Source organism: Paramisgurnus dabryanus, chromosome 7 (assembly GCF_030506205.2).
Source record: "Paramisgurnus dabryanus chromosome 7, PD_genome_1.1, whole genome shotgun sequence".
NCBI lineage: Eukaryota > Metazoa > Chordata > Actinopteri > Cypriniformes > Cobitidae > Paramisgurnus > Paramisgurnus dabryanus.
In genome coordinates, this window is record NC_133343.1 from 23,150,196 (window position 1) to 23,171,853 (window position 21,658).

Sequence of the window (21,658 nt, forward strand, 5' to 3'; positions counted from 1 at the left end):
TGACCGGCACATATGGTGTATGTATACTGTAACTAACAAGAAACACTACTGTACTTACAAATAGTATATACATGATAAGTGTGTTGTACCTGTAGGCCAGTGTAAGTTAATGAAAGGCATATATGGTGTTTGTATGTATACTGTAACTAACTAGAAACACTACTGTACTTACAAATTGTATATACATGATAAGTGTGTTGTACCTGCAGGTAAATGTAAGTTATACTTATACCATACCTATATGATAAGAACAAACATTACTGATGTGCCATTTTGGTATCTTTGTCCTTTAAACCAAGCATTAAATAACCGTATGCATTAACTACTGGGTACATTCACTAGTACATCCATGGTAACTACATGGAAACAGGACTGTAAAATAAAGTGTTGCTTTTTACACAGTTATTATATAGGACCTACCAACTAAGATATAGCATCATATACATGTCACTGTGAAGCAAACCCAACCATTGACTATCCTACGCATTAACTACTGGGTACATTCACTAGTACGTCCATGGTAACTACATGGAAACAGGACTGTAAAATAAAGTGTTGCTTTTTACACAGTTATTATATAGGACCTACCACCTAAGATATAGCATCATATACATGTCACTTTGAGGCAAACCCAACCATTGACTATCCTACGCATTAACTACTGGGTACATTCACTAGTACGTCCATGGTAACTACATGGAAACAGGACTGTAAAATAAAGTGTTGCTTTTTACACAGTTATTATATAGGACCTACCACCTAAGATATAGCATCATATACATGTCACTGTGAAGTGAAGCAAATCCAACCATTGACTATAATACGTATTAACTACTGGGTACATTCACTAGTACGTCCATGGTAACTACATGGAAACAGGACTGTAAAATAAAGTGTTGCTTTTTACACAGTTATTATATAGGACCTACCACCTAAGATATAGCATCATATACATGTCACTTTGAGGCAAACCCAACCATTGACTATCCTACGCATTAACTACTGGGTACATTCACTAGTACGTCCATGGTAACTACATGGAAACAGGACTGTAAAATAAAGTGTTGCTTTTTACACAGTTATTATATAGGACCTACCACCTAAGATATAGCATCATATACATGTCACTGTGAAGTGAAGCAAATCCAACCATTGACTATAATACGTATTAACTACTGGGTACATTCACTAGTACGTCCATGGTAACTACATGGAAACAGGACTGTAAAATAAAGTGTTGCTTTTTACACAGTTATTATATAGGACCTACCACCTAAGATATAGCATCATATCAACCTGATCTCACGAATTTCCGTGGCATAGTCACGGAATTTTTGGCTCATTTTTCCGTGGCATTCTCACGGATCTCCGCATATTTCCGTGGCCCTGCCACGGACTTTCTTTTCCGTGGCATTCTCACGGATTGGTTACTCAACTGTTTTGTCCTATTTTCTTACCATTGTCGCTTCGATTTAGGGTTAGATTTACATAAAATGACATCCCTACCCAAACCCAACTCTAACCCCAACGCCAGGCGACAATTGATTAAAGTTTAGAAAATATAAAAGAATACATCAGAAAAAATAGTATAAACCAATACTTAAAGTGAAATACTAACGCAAACACCAAATCTAACCCTAAACCGAAGCGACAATGGTTTGAAAATAGGAAAAAGCAGTTGAGTAACCAATCCGTGAGAATGCCACGGAAAAGAAAGTCCGTGGCAGGGCCACGGAAATATGCGGAGATCCGTGAGAATGCCACGGAAAAATGAGCAAAAAATTCCGTGACTATCCCACGGAACTTTGTGAGATCATGTTGCATCATATACATGTCACTGTGAAGCAAACCCAACCATTGACTATCATACGTATTAACTACTGGGTACATTCACTAGTACGTCCATGGTAACTACATAGAAACAGGACTGTAAAATAAAGTGTTGCTTTTTACACAGTTATTATATAGGACCTACCACCTATAGCATCAACCATTGTACAGTAGGTTTCTAGTTAGTTACAGTATACATACATACACCATATATGCCTTTCATTAACTTACACTGGCCTACAGGTACAACACACTTATCATGTATATACTATTTGTAAGTACAGTAGTGTTTCTTGTTAGTTACAGTATACATACACCATATGTGCCGGTCATTTATTTATGACCTACAGGTACCATACACTTATCATGTATATACAATTTGTAAGTACAGTAGTGTTTGATATTAGTTATCATATATGTACACTTTAAATACCTGTCATTTACCCTAACTTGCATGTAAATACTAAATACTTATATTGTACATTCATTTGTAAGCACAGTAGTGTTTCTAGTTAGTTACAGTATACCTACACTATACGTATGTATATGTTATTACCCAGTACTTATCTAGAGTTACATTTTAACTACCAAGTATGTACTACTGGTAAGTACAGTAATGATACCAATTACTTACCATGTAGATACCTAAAAGTAAGTACCACACATTTGTCTGTATGTACAACTTATTTACCATATATGTACACTGTAAGTACACGTACTGTAAAATAAAGTGCTACCCAAATTTCAGTAGATCAGATACCTTACATATATCATTTATGTAGAGAATGAATAATTTTGGTCCTAGTACTGACCCCTGGGGAACACCACATTTAATGTCCAAACAATCAGATGCATATTCTCCCAACTTCACAAATTGTTTCCTATCTTTTAAATAACTGCTTAACCAGTTCAACACTATCCCCCTAATCCCAAGCCTTTCCAGTTTATTGATTAATATTACATGATTAATTGTATCAAATGCTTTTTTCAAATCAATGAATACCCCAACTCCATATTTCTTTTGGCTGTATAATTAGTAATTTCTTCAATAAGTTCAGTTAATACTAGTGATGTTGACCTACTTTTTCTGAAACCATATTGACTGTCCGAGAGTAATTGGTATTTATCAATGAATTTCTAAAATTTTTGAGAATTGTGGTAATAAAGAAACTGGCCTATAATTTGTGAAGTGGTGTTTGTCTCCAGATTTGTATAGAGGTATTACTTTTGCTATTTTCATTTTTGTAGGAAATTGACCTGTTTGAAATGACAAATTAAAGATGTAAGTTAATGGTTTTGAAATCCCCTCAATTACATTCTTTACTATCTTCATATCTATTTCATTACAATCAGTGGATGCTTTAGTTTTGCATTTTTTAACAATATCTATTAATTATTTTTCTTCAACTTCTTTAAGAAACATTGAACATTAATTTCTTTCAATAATTTCATTAAATTTATTATCATTTATCTGTGTAATAGGAATTTTTTCAGCTAAATCTGGTCCAACATTTACAAAAAATCTATTAAAATTATTGACCACATCCTCCCCGTTATGAATGTTCTTTTCATTATCAATAAAGTACTGGGGACAATTAGACTGTATTGAGCCTCTTCTCATAATACCATTTAGTATATTCCATATACCCTTCATATTATTTTTATTATTTTGTAATAATTTACTATAGTATTCTCTCTTACAAGTCCTCATGATCATAATTAACTTATTTTTATATTTCTTATATTTTTTTCTGCTTCTGCAGTTCTGTGTTTAATAAATTCTCTATAAAGTGTATTTTTCTTTTTACAAGCATTTTGTAATCCTTTTGAAATCCACGGCCTATCACTATATTTATAATTACTGTAATATTTTTTTATCAGACAATTCTTATCATATAAAAGTTCAAATGTTCTTAGGAATTCACCATATGCCTTATCAATGTCATTTTCCTTATTAATTGTTTCCCAGTCTTGTGAAAGCAAATCCTCTTTAAATGCAACCATAGACTCATCAGTTCTAACCCGTCTGAAGATTTATTAATAGTCCACTCACTGTGCTGTTATCTATATCATTTGTAAAAATATTATCGATTAATGTTGCACAGTGGGAGGTAATTCTACTGGGTCTGGTAATTTTTGGGAAAAAGCCTAAACTATAAACTGTATTCAAAAAATCTTCTGTCATAATGTGCTTATTTGGATTTAACAAATCAATGTTAAAATCGCTTGACTCTAAACAATCCCAAACGAGGCATATGGGTCTTATCTATCTTGTCATTTTTGACAAGAAAAATAAAAAATATGCACTTTTAAACCACAACTTCTCGTCTATCTCCGGTCCTATGACGCGCCAGCACGACCTCACGCAGTACGTCATCACGTCAAGGGGTCACGGATGATGTATGCGAAACTACGCCCCAGTGTTAACAAGTGTGGAGAAAGAGGACCGTTCAAATGTTGTTGTATTTTGAATGATTCTAATTAATGTCAAATTTGTGTCAGTTTATTGTTTAAAATGGTCCACAAATGTGCGTTTCATATATGTAACATGTGACCTTTCTGTGTCACTACGCATTAACGTGAGGTCGAACCGGAGAAAGAAGAGAAGTTGTGGTTTAAAAGTGCATTTTTTTTTCTAAAATGACAATCGTTTCGCTAGATAAGACCCATATGCCTCGTTTGGGATCGTTTAGAGTCCTTGAGTTAAGTGTTAAGTGTTGGTGTTCATTAAAGTCCATTAAAATGAGAAAAATCCTGGAATGTTTTCCTCAAAAAACATAAATTTCTCTCGACTGAACAAAGAAAGACATCAACATTTTGAATGACATGGTGGTGAGTAAATTATCTGGATTTTTTTTAAGAAAATGGACTAATCCTTTAATTCTTTACTTACTGTAATACATGTGCGTTGTTGTCTCTCCATGGACAACACCATTTTGTTATTATGTGTGACTCTGCAAACCTCTGTGTGAACTTCCAAGCAAAGTATACACCACACAGGCCAATAAGCAGTTATGACCTGGGTTACAAGGACCCTCAAATACTCTCTACAGTGCATACTGGGGTTAGAGCACAGTGGGGAGAGGATTTTTTGGTGTGGTTGTTTGCCAGAATTTCCCAAAGTCACATTCCCATATTCCAAACACTTTTAACACTTCGTCAACAGCTCATTTTAGTGCGATCTTGTGAGATCAGTTACCATCAGAGATAGATAGATAGATAGATAGATAGATAGATAGATAGATAGATAGATAGATAGATAGATAGATAGATAGATAGATAGATAGATAGATAGATAGATAGATAGATCATGGTTGGAGGCGCAATGATATTACGCAGTGCCCAAAAATAGTCCCCTGCTATTGAAAGTTACAAAGTATTACTTACTAAGTAAATATTTAACTATAGGGGAGCTGGAAAATAAGAATTTTTTCAAAAAAAGTGTAGAGTTTCCTTTTAAAGGCAATTCAAGTATTTCTATATTGTACAGAAACATGCAGTAGTTTAGGCCTATCTGTTTTTGACCTTGAAAATATTCTTGAACCGACAGAGCCAGAAAAGAGTACATTATACAGGTCACAGTAAAACTTTAGGAAACATATGGAAATAATGGACTGTTGCCACTGAAAAACATCCATATGTGTTGCACACATTTACAGCATAGTATATGATTAAAACGCCTGTGGTGTTTGAAATTGGTACAAGCCCTCTAAAACCATTCCTCAATGTCACGTAACATGGCATTCACATTGAGTGATTTTGGAAAGAGAGATGAAAATGATTGAGGGGTAAACGGATGACGGGGCACGATAGGGGAAGTAATAAGAGGTTTTTCTCTGAACTCAATGGTGCAGATGAGTGTGTGTGTATTTTTGTGGTATAATGCATTATGAACCTGTCACGAACAAGTCAAATAACTTGAGAAGACAATGTAGAGGAGAAACTGAAGTAGATGGTTTTTTTTGCATTAATCTTGCCATCATTACATGGTACGCTTAATTATTTACCGTAAAAAGCTCGCATTTGTAACCTTGATATGTTTAAAAGTCACTTTACCAGTTATTCATATATACTATCACACAAAGTATACACTGTTAGTAAGCATATATTGTACAATATTACATATATGCATATGTAATATGTACAGAATATGTAAGGAACAATTGATGATGCTTATTTGAAAATAATGCACACCCAAAGGTAGTAATGTGGCATGACGAGAAGTGCAGTGTACATTATTTTCAAATAATTAAACGGGAAATAAGTCAATTATTCTGCTTATACCACAGTTACCACTGACATTGCTTTACTGTTTTTTTAAAGACATTTGACAGGTCAGGTGTGTGTATTTTGAAAATAATACATACCCATGGAACATTTCTCGACCAAACAGAATAAAGCATTCAAAAGCCTTGTGGTATAATTATACTATAACTCAATAAAATCAATACTGGTTCTGGTTTATTGGTAGCCTGGTCCAACCAGACTCTCGTACATTCATTTAATTGTACAGAGAGTCTGGCCACGCTCCATTGCAAAGCGTTACTTCCGTTAAGGAGGGTCCATTGTTGAAGTTTAAAACTATTGGATCTGCCCAGAGTCACTCAGGATCTGCCAAAGCCAATCGCTAACGTGTGGTCGTGACGTATATCATGCACCGAAACCGTCCGGAAACAACAAGTCAGAATAATCAGACAAACAAAACTTGGTTCTTGCTCCGGCTTTAACTTCTGTATATTCGGCAGTTTTGCAACAACGGACCGAATAGCTTTTCTCACGTCTTTCTCCGCTGCCATTACTAAACTACAACTCAAACTGACGCACGACCTCAACGTCATCGTTCTTAGCCACCCCCCTTCTGTTCGCTGATTGGTCCTGCAGATTTTTGAAGGAGAAAACGAAACTCTACAGAGCAGTCCCAGACGTACTGCTGAAGCGAAATGAAAATTAAGCGGAAGCACGTAGGAGGGCGGAGCCAGGCTAGGTTTATTGGCAGAATCCCTTCAAAAGTCTGATAAAAAAATTCCTATACAGGAAAACATGTCTCACGCATGGGTTTTGTATCTGAGCTCTTCAATCAAGTTTGAAAGTCATTTGACATTTAAAAAAATTATCACCTTACATACCTACTGTGTATGTTTTATTACAGTATACATTCACCTTATGTAGCCATGCCCACTTCCATGATTGTGTTATGACTTCCACGTCAAACAGTACTACAAAGACAGCAGTAAACTGGCAAGTAAATTTGTTTACACGTTAAAGAAGATAGTTAATAACATGCAGGATTTATTCAACTACTGTGCCTCAACAACTGGAAGCTCAAACATAACCAGAAGTGCTCCACTGACACCTTGGTACAAACAACCTATCATACGACATGGCATTTGTTTTGCTGACTCCCATCATTGAGGCACACCTAATCATAAACCTATTAATACTGGGGAATGAGGGAATAAATGGCGATTTATAGTCGTGCGTAGGTCCTACGCGGACCACAAGCGCTGTGATTGGTCCACAAGAACCCCTCCCGTCAGGTACAAAAACTGCGTCATAGGTATTTCCGTTTGTGACGGTGAAAACAAAGATGAGCCAAGATGAGGAGTGATTTAACTCAAACTGCAACATAAGTCGCTGTTTATTTACTTCCATCATTGCTGGTCTTCTCAAATTATACACAACAAGTTGCTGTTTCTTCTTCGTTTGTGGGTTAATCTTGCCAAGCTTCTTCTTCTCTGACGGTCGAGCTGCTACTGTGGTTACACGTGTGAATACTGCCAACCAGCAGTTTCGCGTGTGTTTGCACGTCGACGCGGAGGATGACGCAAAAGTATAAATGAAAACCGACGCGGAACCTACGCCGTAGGACCTACGCACGACTATAAATCGCCCTTAAGTCATAATCTGACATGCAATGATTCTTTGGGACCATACAAGTAAACTTCTCAAAGACAATGCCCATAAATACATAATGGTAGTGACTAGGCCTGCACAAAAAACACGATGTCACTACAATGTTTTCAATATATTCTTATTTTAATTTTTTCTGGTATCAAAAAGATTATAGCACTTTCAGCTCATGAAAATGTACTCATAAGATGAGTTGCATGTACTTCACTTCAAGTTAGCTTGTTTAAAAGCATCTGCCAGATGTAAACATTGTTATACAGAGGTGAGTGAGAAAAGGAACAACAACAATCTATGTCAAGGCTACAATTAAATAAACAGTAAAAGGTGCTCTAAGCAAATTCACGCGTTTTAGGCCATAATAACTTTTTTGTTTCATACAGTAAACATCTCCTCACTATCTGCTAGCTGCCTGTCCCCTGAACACACTGTAAAAAAATGCAGTCTCTGTAGACAGCCCAGGCTCCACAAACTACAATAAAAACCAAGTGGTCAAACCTACCACCACAAAACATAACAAAGTGTTCCAGCCAATAAACGACAAGAAGGATTTGGGAGTGGGGGTTGGGCGCATTATGACTCGTTCAGAAAGCACGTAAGGGAGGGGGAGGGGAGGAGTTAGCTACGCTCCGTTTAGTTTGAGAACATTTCGAACATAAACAAGAAGTGACGTCGCACAGATTCGCTTAGACTCAGAGCGCCTTTAAAGAAACAAAAGTGCCCTCACACGTCTTTATTGATATCCGGTAAGTTTGCAATATGTGAAGGGGCAGGGCCACGTGTAAAATCATCTGATGCTTTTTTGTCTGAGGCCATTTTGCCCGATGTCTGATGTGCACCATAAATGTACACCGTACTAAGCGCTAAAACAATAGCAAAAGCTGCTTAATGTTATGAAGCTTGTGTATTGACTGGATGTGTTTTAAAGCGCACTACTATTTTGTTGCATTTTGTGAGCTTGTGAAAGTTGCGTGATCTTATTTCATCAATTGCCCTAAAATATATTTGAAAGCCCTTACATACATGTACAAAACATTGTGGAGCATGTTTACTAACAACACAAGCATAATATTAGGGCACGTCAATTCCCTCAAAGCAACCAGGACAGAAGGTTAGAAATGGTTTAAAACCCCAGGTTTGAATGGGAATGTGTCTCTCTCGTACACTTGTGATCCCATCAACCAAAACGCATCTTAATATTAGAAATAAACAGGGCCTTGGTGTCTTAAGCTCCGGGTTACAGCGTTGTTGCGAGTTTTCTTAAGTTGGAGTAATGAATATATAATTGCATTTTGTGCAGAAACACTGAAGATCGGATTAATATCTGTTAAGTCAAGACTCATTTATGTGGCCGAATGTAAATAAAACAGTTATAACAAATCAGCTTTCTGATCAGAGAAGTGACCTATCGATGATTTCGGAATGATTTATCGGAATGAACTTCTTACAGTACAACACCTTGCAGTACGAAGGGCTAATAGTGCAAAAGGAATCTCCTGAGATCTCACCATGTAAGTACAATGGAAGAGAAGGATTTATATCAATAGAATTAAACAGCAAAAAGGATTTAAAGGGCACCAATTATCCGATTCACTATTTTACATTTCATTTGGTGTGTAAGTGTGTGTTAGAATATGTTAAAAATATGCAAAATGTACATACCCAAAAGTAAATGATGACTTGTTTGTCGTTTCTACGATCACAAATGCAGACATGGTTTAAATGTTTAGTAATCTTTACCTAACCGATCTGTAACGTCCTGCGCAACCCGCGCTGGCAAAGTTGATCGATCAACTTGGTCATCTGCATTTTCAGGATCAGATTCAGCTCATATTAATAAGGTTGTAAGATGATATTAACCCCTATCAGCAATGCATTGCCAACCGATCTTCCAAATATGGTAAGGCCAATCACAACGTACTGCAAAGCTGGCCAATCGGAGGCACAGCGCTTTTCCGAACTATGAGCTTTGTACAAAATCCATGCATTCAAGGGAGGCAGGATTTAAAGGAGCAACAATAATGTACGGTATGTGGAAAATAATGTGTTTTTTTAACCATAAACCACGCAAACACATCATACTATACCAAATACACAAAATAACGTTGTTTTTAGCAATGTAATAGGTGCACTTTAATTCATACCAAATCACAACACTGACTCTAGTGCGACCAGGCAAAACAAGTCAATTGCACATAAAACTGCCTCAATATGATTCACACGCAGTGGGCGAAAGTAAAACATGGTCACACAGAGCCTGTATCAGGAAGAAGGAAATGAATGTCAAAAATAGTGTCAGTGATTTTGCAACGAGGACACAGTGTGCTCGTTGAATATGCATACTGGTGTTGCAACAAAAAGAATGTAAAAACTAGCTTGTTTTCTGTAGATAAATGAAATATGAATAAAAGTGCTCGTTCGTCTATGTATGTGTTTTGTGTTGGGTCATGTGTTTGTTTAAAAGCACATGTTGTTTGTACCATGTGCTTCCCTGTCAGTTTGATGTTTGCCTCTTTGGTGTTTACCGCTGGTTAGCTCATTCAGTTGCTCCTTGTTATACCGTCATTTATTTTCCTCTTGCGTGTTGTCCTGTGACAGATTGTTGTTTTCAGATGAGCTGTATAAGTAATTAAATCTGGTTCAGTCCTGTGAAAACAGGCTAGTTTTTTACCAGCTTCCCATGTTAAATTTTCTTTATTTCCTCCCATCTTCTCGCCTGACAACTTATTAATCTATTTATGTGTGATTATATACAGTAGATCTGATCTGCTTTTATCAAATGATTATGTTTTTAATTATTTTAATAATAATTATAATATTATAAAATATAATAATTATAATAAGATACTGTCATGGATTACAAAATGTTACATTACAAAACAATACATATATTTTCTGTTAAGTGTCTTACTGTATATAGCTCAAAATCATGATTTCCTATTATTGTCTGAATTAGTTTGTGTCAATTTTTTTACTGTCAAACTCTGTTACCAAGGTAGAGTAACAGCGTTGACAGTAACATATTGATCCATGACATTAATGAGTACACTCTAAAACCAAACAGTACTAAATAGCACTAAAAGTGGTTCACTGGCTCGTAATCATAGGGGAACCATTTTAAGTGCCATATAGAACCATAATTAAGAACCATATTGTGCTATATACAACCATATCTGATGCTAAAGTGGTGCTGTATCATCCCCAGATGGTTCTTCATATAGGTGCTTTATAGGTGCTATATAAAAATTCCCCTATGATTATGAACTTTTAGTGCTAATTAGCATTTTTTTAGAATGTACCAAATTATTAAAATAATTAAAAATATAATAATTTGAAAAGATTATGCCTTTAGAAAGAGGCAATTTTTTTAAGAGAAATATATGAGAATATCTTATATGTAGGGAGACACATAATGCGCCAATTAAATCTCATCACACATCATGAGCAAAATCTGGTTTCAATTTGTGTCCCTGTTAGCTAGAGACTTCTGAGGCCGCTGATTTAACCAACTAACCAGAAAATTACAGTAATGATCTCTTCAAAATGCAGCTTTCAAGACAACTAAATGCACATTTGGTTACGATCCAAAGCCTCCCTTTACTGCTTTTTGCAACTGAGTGGTAAGATTTAAAGACATATTTAAAAAATTACGATAGTGGAAATCACCAAAATATTTTGTGATTTCATAGATTGGATTTGGGATTTTTACCCCTCGGTGGATGAAAACATGGGTTTCAATCAATCATTGGATGGTACTACTACAGTACTAACCCTCTCCATATGAGTTACAGAAGCCCATCTCCTTTTATAGTGGCTTATTGGAACCCAGCGGTCAAATTAGCACAGTGAGAATACAGAATTTTATTTGGCATGCTACGTAGTGCGTACCGCTAAACTTAATGGCTCTTACTCACTAGGCTGATATTCACACGGCTGTAAATTTAGGCACGAAAAGAACATGTGTTTTTTATTCGAAAACTATTTTATTCCTCTCTAAAGCAATGGTCATAGCTTTCCAGATATTTTACTTTCACGGGAATGCATAAATCTAAACGAAATAGCAGTTTCAGCTAAATTCGATCCAGATGAGAGCAAAAACAGACACAAATGTGACGGAAAAGGGGCACGACAACATGTTACAAAAGTTTTTCTTTAAGAAAGAAAGTATAGCACAGGTGACAGAAATTCCCAAACTGAATTTTGACCTTTTAACAAAGGTGCCACATTCGACACTTTGCAAAAATTACTAAAAAGAGTACATTTTAAAATATATAAATGAAAATGTAAAAATTTAAATACAGATGTATATTGCCATGCTGCATTCACATTTTGCATTCTAAATTGAAGATTGCAACCTATATTCTTATCTGTTTCTAATATTAATATACTGTACTATAAATGCTATAACTAAAGGTGAAATATCTTGACTTGTTATCATGTTTAAGCGCTATAATTGGGTTCCCAGTGCTTCTATAAACCTAGAAAACGTGTAAAAGATCAACCCAATAAGTTTGTTTTGGTAAACCATTCTCTGCAAGCATGTGAAAAAAATAGGTCATTGAAATATTTGTCTCCCCTTGTGATGTCAGAAGGGGATAATACCACCCCGTAATCTGCACTATCCAACCACGGAACTGTCATTTAGTGCAGAAATCTGATTATTTGCATTTTAAAGGACACACACAAGAACGGCACATTTTTGCTCGCACCTACAAAGTGGCAATTTTAACATGCTATAATAAATTATCTATATGATATTTTGAGCTAAAACTTCACATACATACTCTGGTGACACCAAAGCTTCATACGACATCTTATAAAATAAAATGTCCCCTTTAAAATCAATAAAAGCCACAAATGGTTTAAGACAGTTTATGTTATTAAGCTGTTTTTCTCTATAGGACAGATGGGTCTTTGTGCGTCAACAGGGCTCTAGGGCTCATTGCAAAATCATTACAATCTGTACTTTTAAAATGATTTTAAATAAAATAAGCACTAAAGTGTCATGATTCCCAGAATTGCAGCTTGCATTGAGTTTTATATTGTGTTGTAAACCTATATGGACTGTGTTCAGTTTCAATTGTGTTGATTGGAAAGCAACTGTTCTCTGGCTTGTCTGTGCACCTGCATAAAAACACTTCTGAATGTCTCCCGAGCTTTCATGCTAAAATTATGTCTTCATTGTGCTGGTGCAAAAAAATCCTTTTCTATTTCCTTTAAGAAAAGCAAGAGTTTTTGATGTTTATGTTGCAAGACGCAATAAAAGTCAGTGCTTTTTTACTGGACTGTTGATGTGGGCTAATATATATCCAATGGACCACGCTTCTAAACTGTCCAACGTAACAAATGTTTTCTTCGTGCATCCAGGAAAATTGGGGAATTTGACATGGTATATGAACACTAGCAACAACATGTTTTTTCCCGTGACCCATTTCAATCAACCGATCGGCTAGTGAAAGAAAAAACAGGTGTTTTTAGGACCTCATTTGAGGAACTAAAAATGGTTCTTTTATGGCATCGCTGGAAAAACCTTTTAAGCATGCACATTATGCAATAAAATCTAATGGCTTTACGTTACTGGTGATGTCTGCTATATGGAAACCAAATTATATACCCAGACTGAAGTGTATCATTATTATCTCTTAGGGTTTTTATCACTCTCTACTTAACCAAACACCTGAGGCAATACGCTAAATTACACATGAAAAATCCCCAGGGATAATATGGCTTGGAAAATGTATGTAGGTCTTCTGTTGCTCAATTGGTAGAGCTTTGCATTAGCACCGCAAAGGTCATGGGTTCAGTTCCCAGGGATGCTAAAAGGCACAGTTCACCCCAAAAAAAATGAAAATCATGTCATTTACTGTATACTGTATACAACCTGTATACATTTCTTTGTTTTGATTAACACAAAGGAAGATACTGTAGCTTGAAAAATGTGCTATACGGCTAAATAAAAGAATACTATGGAAATCAATGTGCTTCTGATCAGTTTGATTACAAACATTCCTCAAAATATCTTTCTTACAGGTTTGTAACAACATGGGGAGTAAATGATGACAGATTTTTTTTTTTTTTGGGGGGGGGGGGACTATTCTTTTAATACATAAATGTAAAAGAATACAAAATTGAATACAAATGCTTTTAAATGCTTTTAGATGTTTGGGAAAATTACAACCATCTAAAAATTGAAGATGCCATGGCATATTATGGAGGAATATAAACTGACAATGGGTAGTTCAGATCTTGAATAGGTCATCACTGCCTAATGCATGAATGTTGTCCTATACAAACAAGGCTACAATACATACAACATAGGCAACATATTATAGTGACTAAAACAAATGCGTTTAAACAGTTAGTATCAGATAAGAAAAGTGGCATCTGCATGCAAATGCTACAAACATATTTATTAATATTATAGAAATTAAAGACATAGTTTAATATGGTATCTCCCCTGATATTTTTTAGTCACAGCACACCATTTAACCACATAGAAATTTTAGAAGGAATAGCAGTAAAATTTCAAAGTTGACCAAAAGAGAGAAATGTTTTTAGTATTACACTAAAATACTAAAGACAATAGTAAAATATAGAGCCAAGCAAAACCAAAAACTTGTTGGATAAAATTTAACAAGCTACAAAAGCAACAATCCATCCATTCAGCACAGTTGGTTTGCGACAGTTCAATCACTGTATCAAGTATCAGGCTGCTCTGCTATCCGCTATTTTAGCCTGCCATGCAAACACTGGCTTTCCAATGCAAGTTTGAACACAAAGACTACGGTACTGATACGCATTTTAAATATATCATTCATTTTCATTTCTTACAATCAATCATAGACACACTGTAAGTCGGATATAGATACAGGTAATAGATGTTTTTTTTTAATAAATAAATAATGTAAAGAAAAGTATCGTTCATTAGAAAAAAATGCAAACTTACTTTTTGGGTTGCTGTTTAAACCATTTGTCCAGTATTTTTGTATTCCAAGTATGTGAAAGATTGAGGATAAAAACAAAGCTCTTTCTCTCCGAAGTTTCTCGGATTCAGGCACACTAAGCTGATGTAAGACACCTCTAGATGAGGGAAAAAATAGAAGATCGAGCGAGAGAGAGAGCGCGAGAGAAAGAGAGAGAGAGAGAGAGAGAGAGAGAGAGAGAGAGAGAGAGAGAGAGAGAGAGAGAGAGAGAGAGAGAACTAACATTCTGGGGATTCCTGGGAAAATGCCAGAAAAGTCCCAGAATTCCTCATGCCATACAGAAGGTTTCAATTAACTCAGACTCCCGTGACCAATCAGAGATTGTCTTATATTCTCTCTCTCTCTTTCTTTTTGACAATATATAATTATTTTGGCAATAATAAGAAAAAAGGAGCGTTAAGTTTATTTTTTTATATTTTAAATGTTCTGAACAAAGAACAAAATATTATAATGATATTAGTTTATTTTCTGCTGATATGTGTTGGCTCTCACAAGTGGTGGTTTAAGTGTTCCTTTTTCCGTGTACATTTCTTTGCATATATTTTTTCATAATAAAATTACTTTACAATAAGGTTAATTAGTTAACATGTTAATGTTTTAACTAACATGAACAATCCACGAGCAATACATTTCTTACATTATTCATTAATCTTTGTTAATGTTAGTTAGAAATAAAGCTTTTAATTGTTTGTTCATGTTAGTTCACAGTGCATTAACTAACGCTAACAAGATTTTAATAAAGTATTAGTAATTTTTGAAATTAACATTAACAAAGATTAATAAATGCAGTATAGTGCAGTTCATTATTAGTTCATGTTAACTAACGAACCTTATTGTAAAGTGTTACCCAATTTTTTGTAAACGTTGGGGAGTCGGGGCCAGTCTGGGTAGTTTACACACGGATATTAAAGCTTGCACATAGTAATTTGTCAAGTAAATGCCCTTGCATTTCTTATTGTTTAAAAGGACAAAATACAGTCAGACCAATAGAAGTTTATATAAGTTTACATTTTGCTTGCATTTCTCTTTAAATTCCTCCTCCGCCTCTATAAAGAGGCAAAACTTTCTGTGAGATAATGAGAAAAGCAGTACCATAAAATGTTTTCCACTTATTTTTTCAGCATCAGCTTTGGCCAGAGACAGAATATTCAATTATAGTTTATAGATGGAAAACTGATACATAACTATTGTTTTATGAGATAAAATACATAATAATAAAATGTCTTTTTTATTATTTGCTAAAACTACCCTCTTATATATTTAATAACTAATTTATTATTTTTATGCTGCTATATTTTAAAGTATACCCTGCATGACCTTTAACCTGAGTTATGTACTTTTTACAGGTTACAGGATTATTAAAACTTCCAGGTCATGGACATTCTGTGAGCAAGAAGACTTTTAAAGTCTTGATATATATATATATATATATATATATATATATACATATATATATATATATATATATATATATATATATATATATACACATATATATATATATATATATATATATATATATATACATACACACATATATATATATATATATATATACACATATATATATATATATATATATATACACATATATATATATATATATATATATATACACACATATATATATATATATATATATATATATATACACACACATATATATATATATATATATATATATATATATATATATATATATATATATACAGGCCATAAGTTTGGACACACTTTTTAAAATGTAAACTATGATTTTAAAAATCTTTTAATCTGAAGGTGTATGGTTAAATGCATGAAATTACGTTTGTAGAAAAAACTATACCTGTGCCAAACAGATTAATTTCTGTTACTAGAAAACATATTTTTTTATTTTAAAATATAATTTTTTTAAATAGATGACTTGCACTGAATATTAAAGAAAAATCTGTCAATAAGAGCCCAACTTAAATGTGAAGTCCTTCATATTTCTTTAAAATTCAGTCTAAAGTTTAAATTTTATTCTGTTATGTGGAAAAATATACAAATAAAGAACGAGTGAGTGTGTCCAAACTTTTGGCCTGTACTGTGTATATATGTATGTATGTGTATATATATATATATACATATATATATATACATATACACACACACACACACACACACACACATATATATATATATATATATATATATATATATATATATATATATATATATACATATATATATACATATATATATATATATATATATACATATATATATATATACATATACATACACTGTAAAAAATTTCTGTAAATTTACATGAAAATTCAACAGCAAAATGCTGTTTTCGTGTAATAACAGTAAGTTGCTGTTTTTTACAGTGCATTGTGGGTAGACTTGCTCACTTCAGGTCGGTTGTCGAGCAACAACAGAATGTCACTGTTATTTAACAGTATTATAGCATATTTTTCGTTGTGCACGCCATTTTGGATTGTCTGCATGAGGTAGGTCTGCAACTTTATCGATGCTTGTGCTATTTTAAAATTACATATTACTTTTGAATATTGCGTTTTATCCAGTGAAGCTTTAAAACAACAAAATCAGATTCCATTTCCTATTTTAATCAGGCAAAGGGGGTATTCTACCATCACATCAGTTACACTCACATCAGATCACAGGTAAGAATTCACCAAAGTTATTTCCAACATGTTAATTTTACTAAAATCTGTGTAAAAGATGAATGAGGAATGATCAAAATCAATGATTGGTTTTGTGTCTTTACATTTTTTATGTGTGCATTCTGTCTATGCAAGTGAAAGATACGCTTGTGTTATCTGCAAATTCGCCTGTTATTTGTATTATCTTAAAATCCTTTTAAAATCCATTGTTAAGTATATCTACAAATAACACTAAAAGATCTGTTGTAAATTCATTACATGCTGGTTAGCTGGTTGAAACATCCTGTTGTATGTGGCACGCTTTTATCGGTGGTAAGACACATTAAGTTTATAAAATGGACATGTATCCCGGCTTCATGTAAGTTATGGTAAGTGGGGTATATGAATTCGTTATTATAGTCTGATTACACAAAAAATTAAACAAAGGCACCCTTATACATAAGACTTAAGCAGTCCAAATGGTTCTTGGTGAAAACCAAATGTAACTCATTTCATTCACTGTGCATCTAGAAGCCTCTTGCAAACATGATTTCAAACTTGATAGGTCATCATGCATCAAGTACAAGAAAGTGCAGTCAAACTTGAATTCATGATTATGGTTAGAAACTGATGTATAAAAAGTGTTACAGTTTTGTCTGTTGCAAAACCAATTGAATCGCATCAAAAGATTACTACTTGACTCATCTGAATTACTTTTATCCTCCATGTAGGGTTATTTTGGTGCTTTGGTGCTATTTTGGTCCCTATTCCCTGCATTGTATAGACAAACAAATATTGCATATATTATTAAGGTGAGTAAAAGATGAGAGAGTTTCATTTTGTATAACCATTCATGTTGTGAGTAAAATCTGTATAATGCCTCTGTAAAATATGAAGTCTTTTTGCAGATGTTAATTATCATAAATTGTTATCTTTGCTAATAGATGTGTGCCACTCCTGCTGACTTTGAGGAGACTAGTAACTTGTGACACCTCGTTTGATCCTGTTTGGTAAATATGAAATTTTTATGAAATTTTGACATTTGACATTTTTCACTAAACAAGGCCACTCCAGGCTGACACAACCTTTTACTATCTTTCTTTCTTTCTTATTCTTTATGCCATTCCAGCATCTTTGGCTATATTCATGGCGAGTACTGGTTAATCCATATACAAGTTTTTATTTACACAAGTCAATCCAGACACTGGTTGGGGTAGAGACAATTTGGCATCTGTGAGTACCTAGCTGGGGCTCGAACCAGGGATCTTCTTGCTGTGCCTTTTACTATCAGGAGAACATCAAGCTTTATGTGCCTCATTCTGGAGGCCACCGTATTTTAAACATGTTTAATGTGTGACAAACTGCCAGTGCTTGCATATTCTTCTCACTGCCTTTTCTACACTTAGCTCTCCAGATATTAAGGATTATACATTAATCTATACATTCATTTGGTCCAGGTGATACTTGGGACAATGGATTAAACAATGGATGATCAGCCTGAAAGCCAAAAGAATCTGCAAGGGTGTTCAGCCAATGTGTCTCACTGGACTTACTGCATTGTGTATTACATCTCAACTTGCAAAAGTGAAAGCAGCATCCACACTGGAAGTCCTTCAAAGGTAACAAGTTATTTTTCATTTTTTGTTTCATTAATATGGTAATATTAGTACGTTGACCTAAAAGGAATGGTTCCACATAAAATAACGATTGCATTAACTTAACTTAACTTAATTTTAACTTGTGACTGTCTTTAAAGGTTGAATTTGTAATTTTTGAGGAGGCAATTTTGGTAAGGCTTCACAATAAGGTCTCATTTGTTAAACGGGATAGTTCACCCAAAAAAAAATTATTTCCCATACCCTCATGTGGTTATACACATGTGAGTTTATTTATTTTGTTGAACACAAACTGAGATTTTTTAATAAATGATGGTAACCACACTGTTAACAGTACCCAAGTCAACGGGGCACTGCCAACTTTGTGCTTACCATCATTTTTCAAAATATTGTCTTTTTGTATTTAACAGAATAAAGAAACTCATACAGGTTTAGAACCACATGAGAGTAAATGAACAATAAACTATGGGTGAACTAGCACAATGTATTAGCTAACATGAACTAACAATAAGCAGTACACAGAAGTATGTAGTATTTTTTGTTAATAATAGTTAATAAAAAGTAATTTGTTGTGTTCGTTAGTTCAAAGTTCATTAATGTGAACAAATCCAACTTTTAATAATGTCTTATTAAGTGTTAAATTAACTAAAAAGCGCTGTGTAAGTATTGTTTATTGTAAATTCATGTTCACTAAAATAGTTAACTTATGTTATTTAATGACACATTTTTGTAAAGTTTACTGAAAGTTTGATAATCTAAGTCAGAGTTTTTAATCATTGTTCACTGAAAATATTCCATTTTTATTTTCCAGACGCTTCATTAATCAAACCAGAAAAGGGAACCAAGGCTGCAAAGGGAAAAGTGACCTCTAAAACAAGAAAACTGCAAAAGAAGACCATCAACAGTCAGTCTCAAACTATCAAATCTTTTAAAAAGACTTATGGACTTGGTACTTCATTTAAAATGTAGCTGACACTTCCCACCAATACAGCTTTTTTTTAAATATGGTGGGCTGCAGCCTGCAGTGATGGCAGGTGACTTCTCTGAGGGGGCACGAATGCAAAGCTAGCCAAAACATTGTCATGTGTGTGGCTCCTCATTTCAAAATGTGTGTTCGGCGCGTCATGTGAACTTGTGCATCGCGTGTCATTCCAAAATACGTGCCTGCTCCAGACACTTTGAAGGGGATTATGATAAAATGCTCGCTTTTGCAGATAATCTCATGTGTAAACAGAGTTTAGTGTTAAATGAGTGTCTTGCGAATCATGTGTCATGTGAATGTCTCTTTTATTCTTTATCATATTCAAAGCGTTTGTGGCAGGCATGTATTTTGACATGATGTGCGATGCATATAATTCACATTACACCCCGAACACATATTTTGCATTCAGGCAACCACTGGTGGGGTGGTGTTTTTTATACTGGTTTGTATATTATAGACCATGTTTTCATATTTAAAATTGGGCTGGTGTCTGTTAAAGAATTAGTGAATTAAGGTTTTATTGAATTCTTCTAAAAATGTGGTGTTTTTACAGTTGTGAAACTTTTGTGCTTTTTTGAAATCTAAATTTTAAACTACATTTGTATTTTAAGTAAAATATTGTTCTTTGTTTGTTTGATTTTTTTTTTAATTTTTGTATTTTAGTATGTTATTGGTGCCTTTTTGTTGCACCACAGTTTATGCAGTGAATATTAAAATATATCTGCTTGTATTTCTGCCTGTTTTATGGCATAACACAGTCAATCTGGGGTTGAATAGAATAAAGAATAAAAAATGCATAACCTGGCCTTTTTTGTTTTATGTTAACCACTTTGACAAATTTAAAATGCAGGGTATAATAGCATTTAAATAAAAAAATTATGAAGTTGTGACTGTAAATGAACAGGTATATGATGCTAAATAACAGTTTTATGCTGTAGATAACAAAAACAGTATCATGCTATTAAATAACAGCTGTATTCTATAGATAACACAAACAGTACCATGCTGTTAAAATAACAGTTGACTGCTGTAGGTAACAAAACGGTATCATGATGTTTTTCCTAATAACAGCATCCCGCTGTAAATTAACAGTGCAATGCTGGCAACCACAGCTTCCAGCATAATACCGTTTTTTTACAGGGAAATTTTTTACAGTGTATATATATATATACATATACATATATATATATATATATATATATATATATATATATATATACATATATATACTGTATATATATACATACATACATATACACATATACATAAATATACATATATATACATAAATAAATAAATATATATATATATATATATATATATATATATATATATACATATATATACATAAATAAATAAATAAATATATATATATATATATATATAATATATATATATATATATATATATATATATATATATATATACAATTGAAATAAGGCTGGATTGCCTATGATGGACAAGTTGGATGCCTTTATCCAGGTCAACTTCAAGGTATGTTTTCATTCACTTTTCACTAATGCAAACCAAATGGGAACACAGAAGCACATTGAAAACATCAGTTGCTAAGACGAATCAAATCCAAGAAATATGAAAAAAAGGAAATGCTTTCAGTGTACGACAGTATTTTCTGTGCTTAAGGCAGATTTTGAAAACGCGTTTGTTTATACTAATCACACACTTGAATCTTTTCGGCATTCATCAGGTGTAAAGTGA

The 21,658-nt window shown here is 33.8% G+C and overlaps 1 protein-coding gene and 1 long non-coding RNA gene across 13 annotated transcripts in view; one reads left to right on the top strand and one right to left on the bottom strand.

The window, feature by feature from the left end:
* Positions 1-14,817, bottom strand: part of ddr2a (discoidin domain receptor tyrosine kinase 2a) — a 49,219-nt gene extending 34,402 nt beyond the window's left edge. For 5 of the 6 annotated variants that reach the window (XM_065264592.2, XM_065264590.2, XM_065272625.2 and 2 more), the window contains exon 1: positions 14,684-14,817. The gene's annotated coding sequence lies outside the window, so the exon portion shown is untranslated. Of the gene's footprint in view, positions 1-9,399; positions 9,596-14,683 lie in introns of those variants that run through there. The other variant, XM_073815183.1, reaches the window with a different exon arrangement.
* Positions 14,818-16,980: 2,163 nt separating this feature from the next.
* On the top strand, positions 16,981-21,128 carry LOC135757953 (uncharacterized). Of its 7 annotated transcripts, none has more exons than XR_010536379.2 (5): positions 16,981-18,156; positions 18,289-18,354; positions 18,474-18,577; positions 18,802-18,963; positions 19,772-21,128. It is a non-coding gene; the product is annotated as an uncharacterized lncRNA (long non-coding RNA). The 7 variants fall into 7 exon arrangements; XR_012337048.1 differs by having other exon boundaries at positions 16,981-17,191; positions 17,315-17,365; positions 18,076-18,156; positions 18,289-18,963; XR_010536377.2 differs by having other exon boundaries at positions 18,474-18,963.
* The last annotated feature ends 530 nt before the right edge of the window (positions 21,129-21,658 follow it).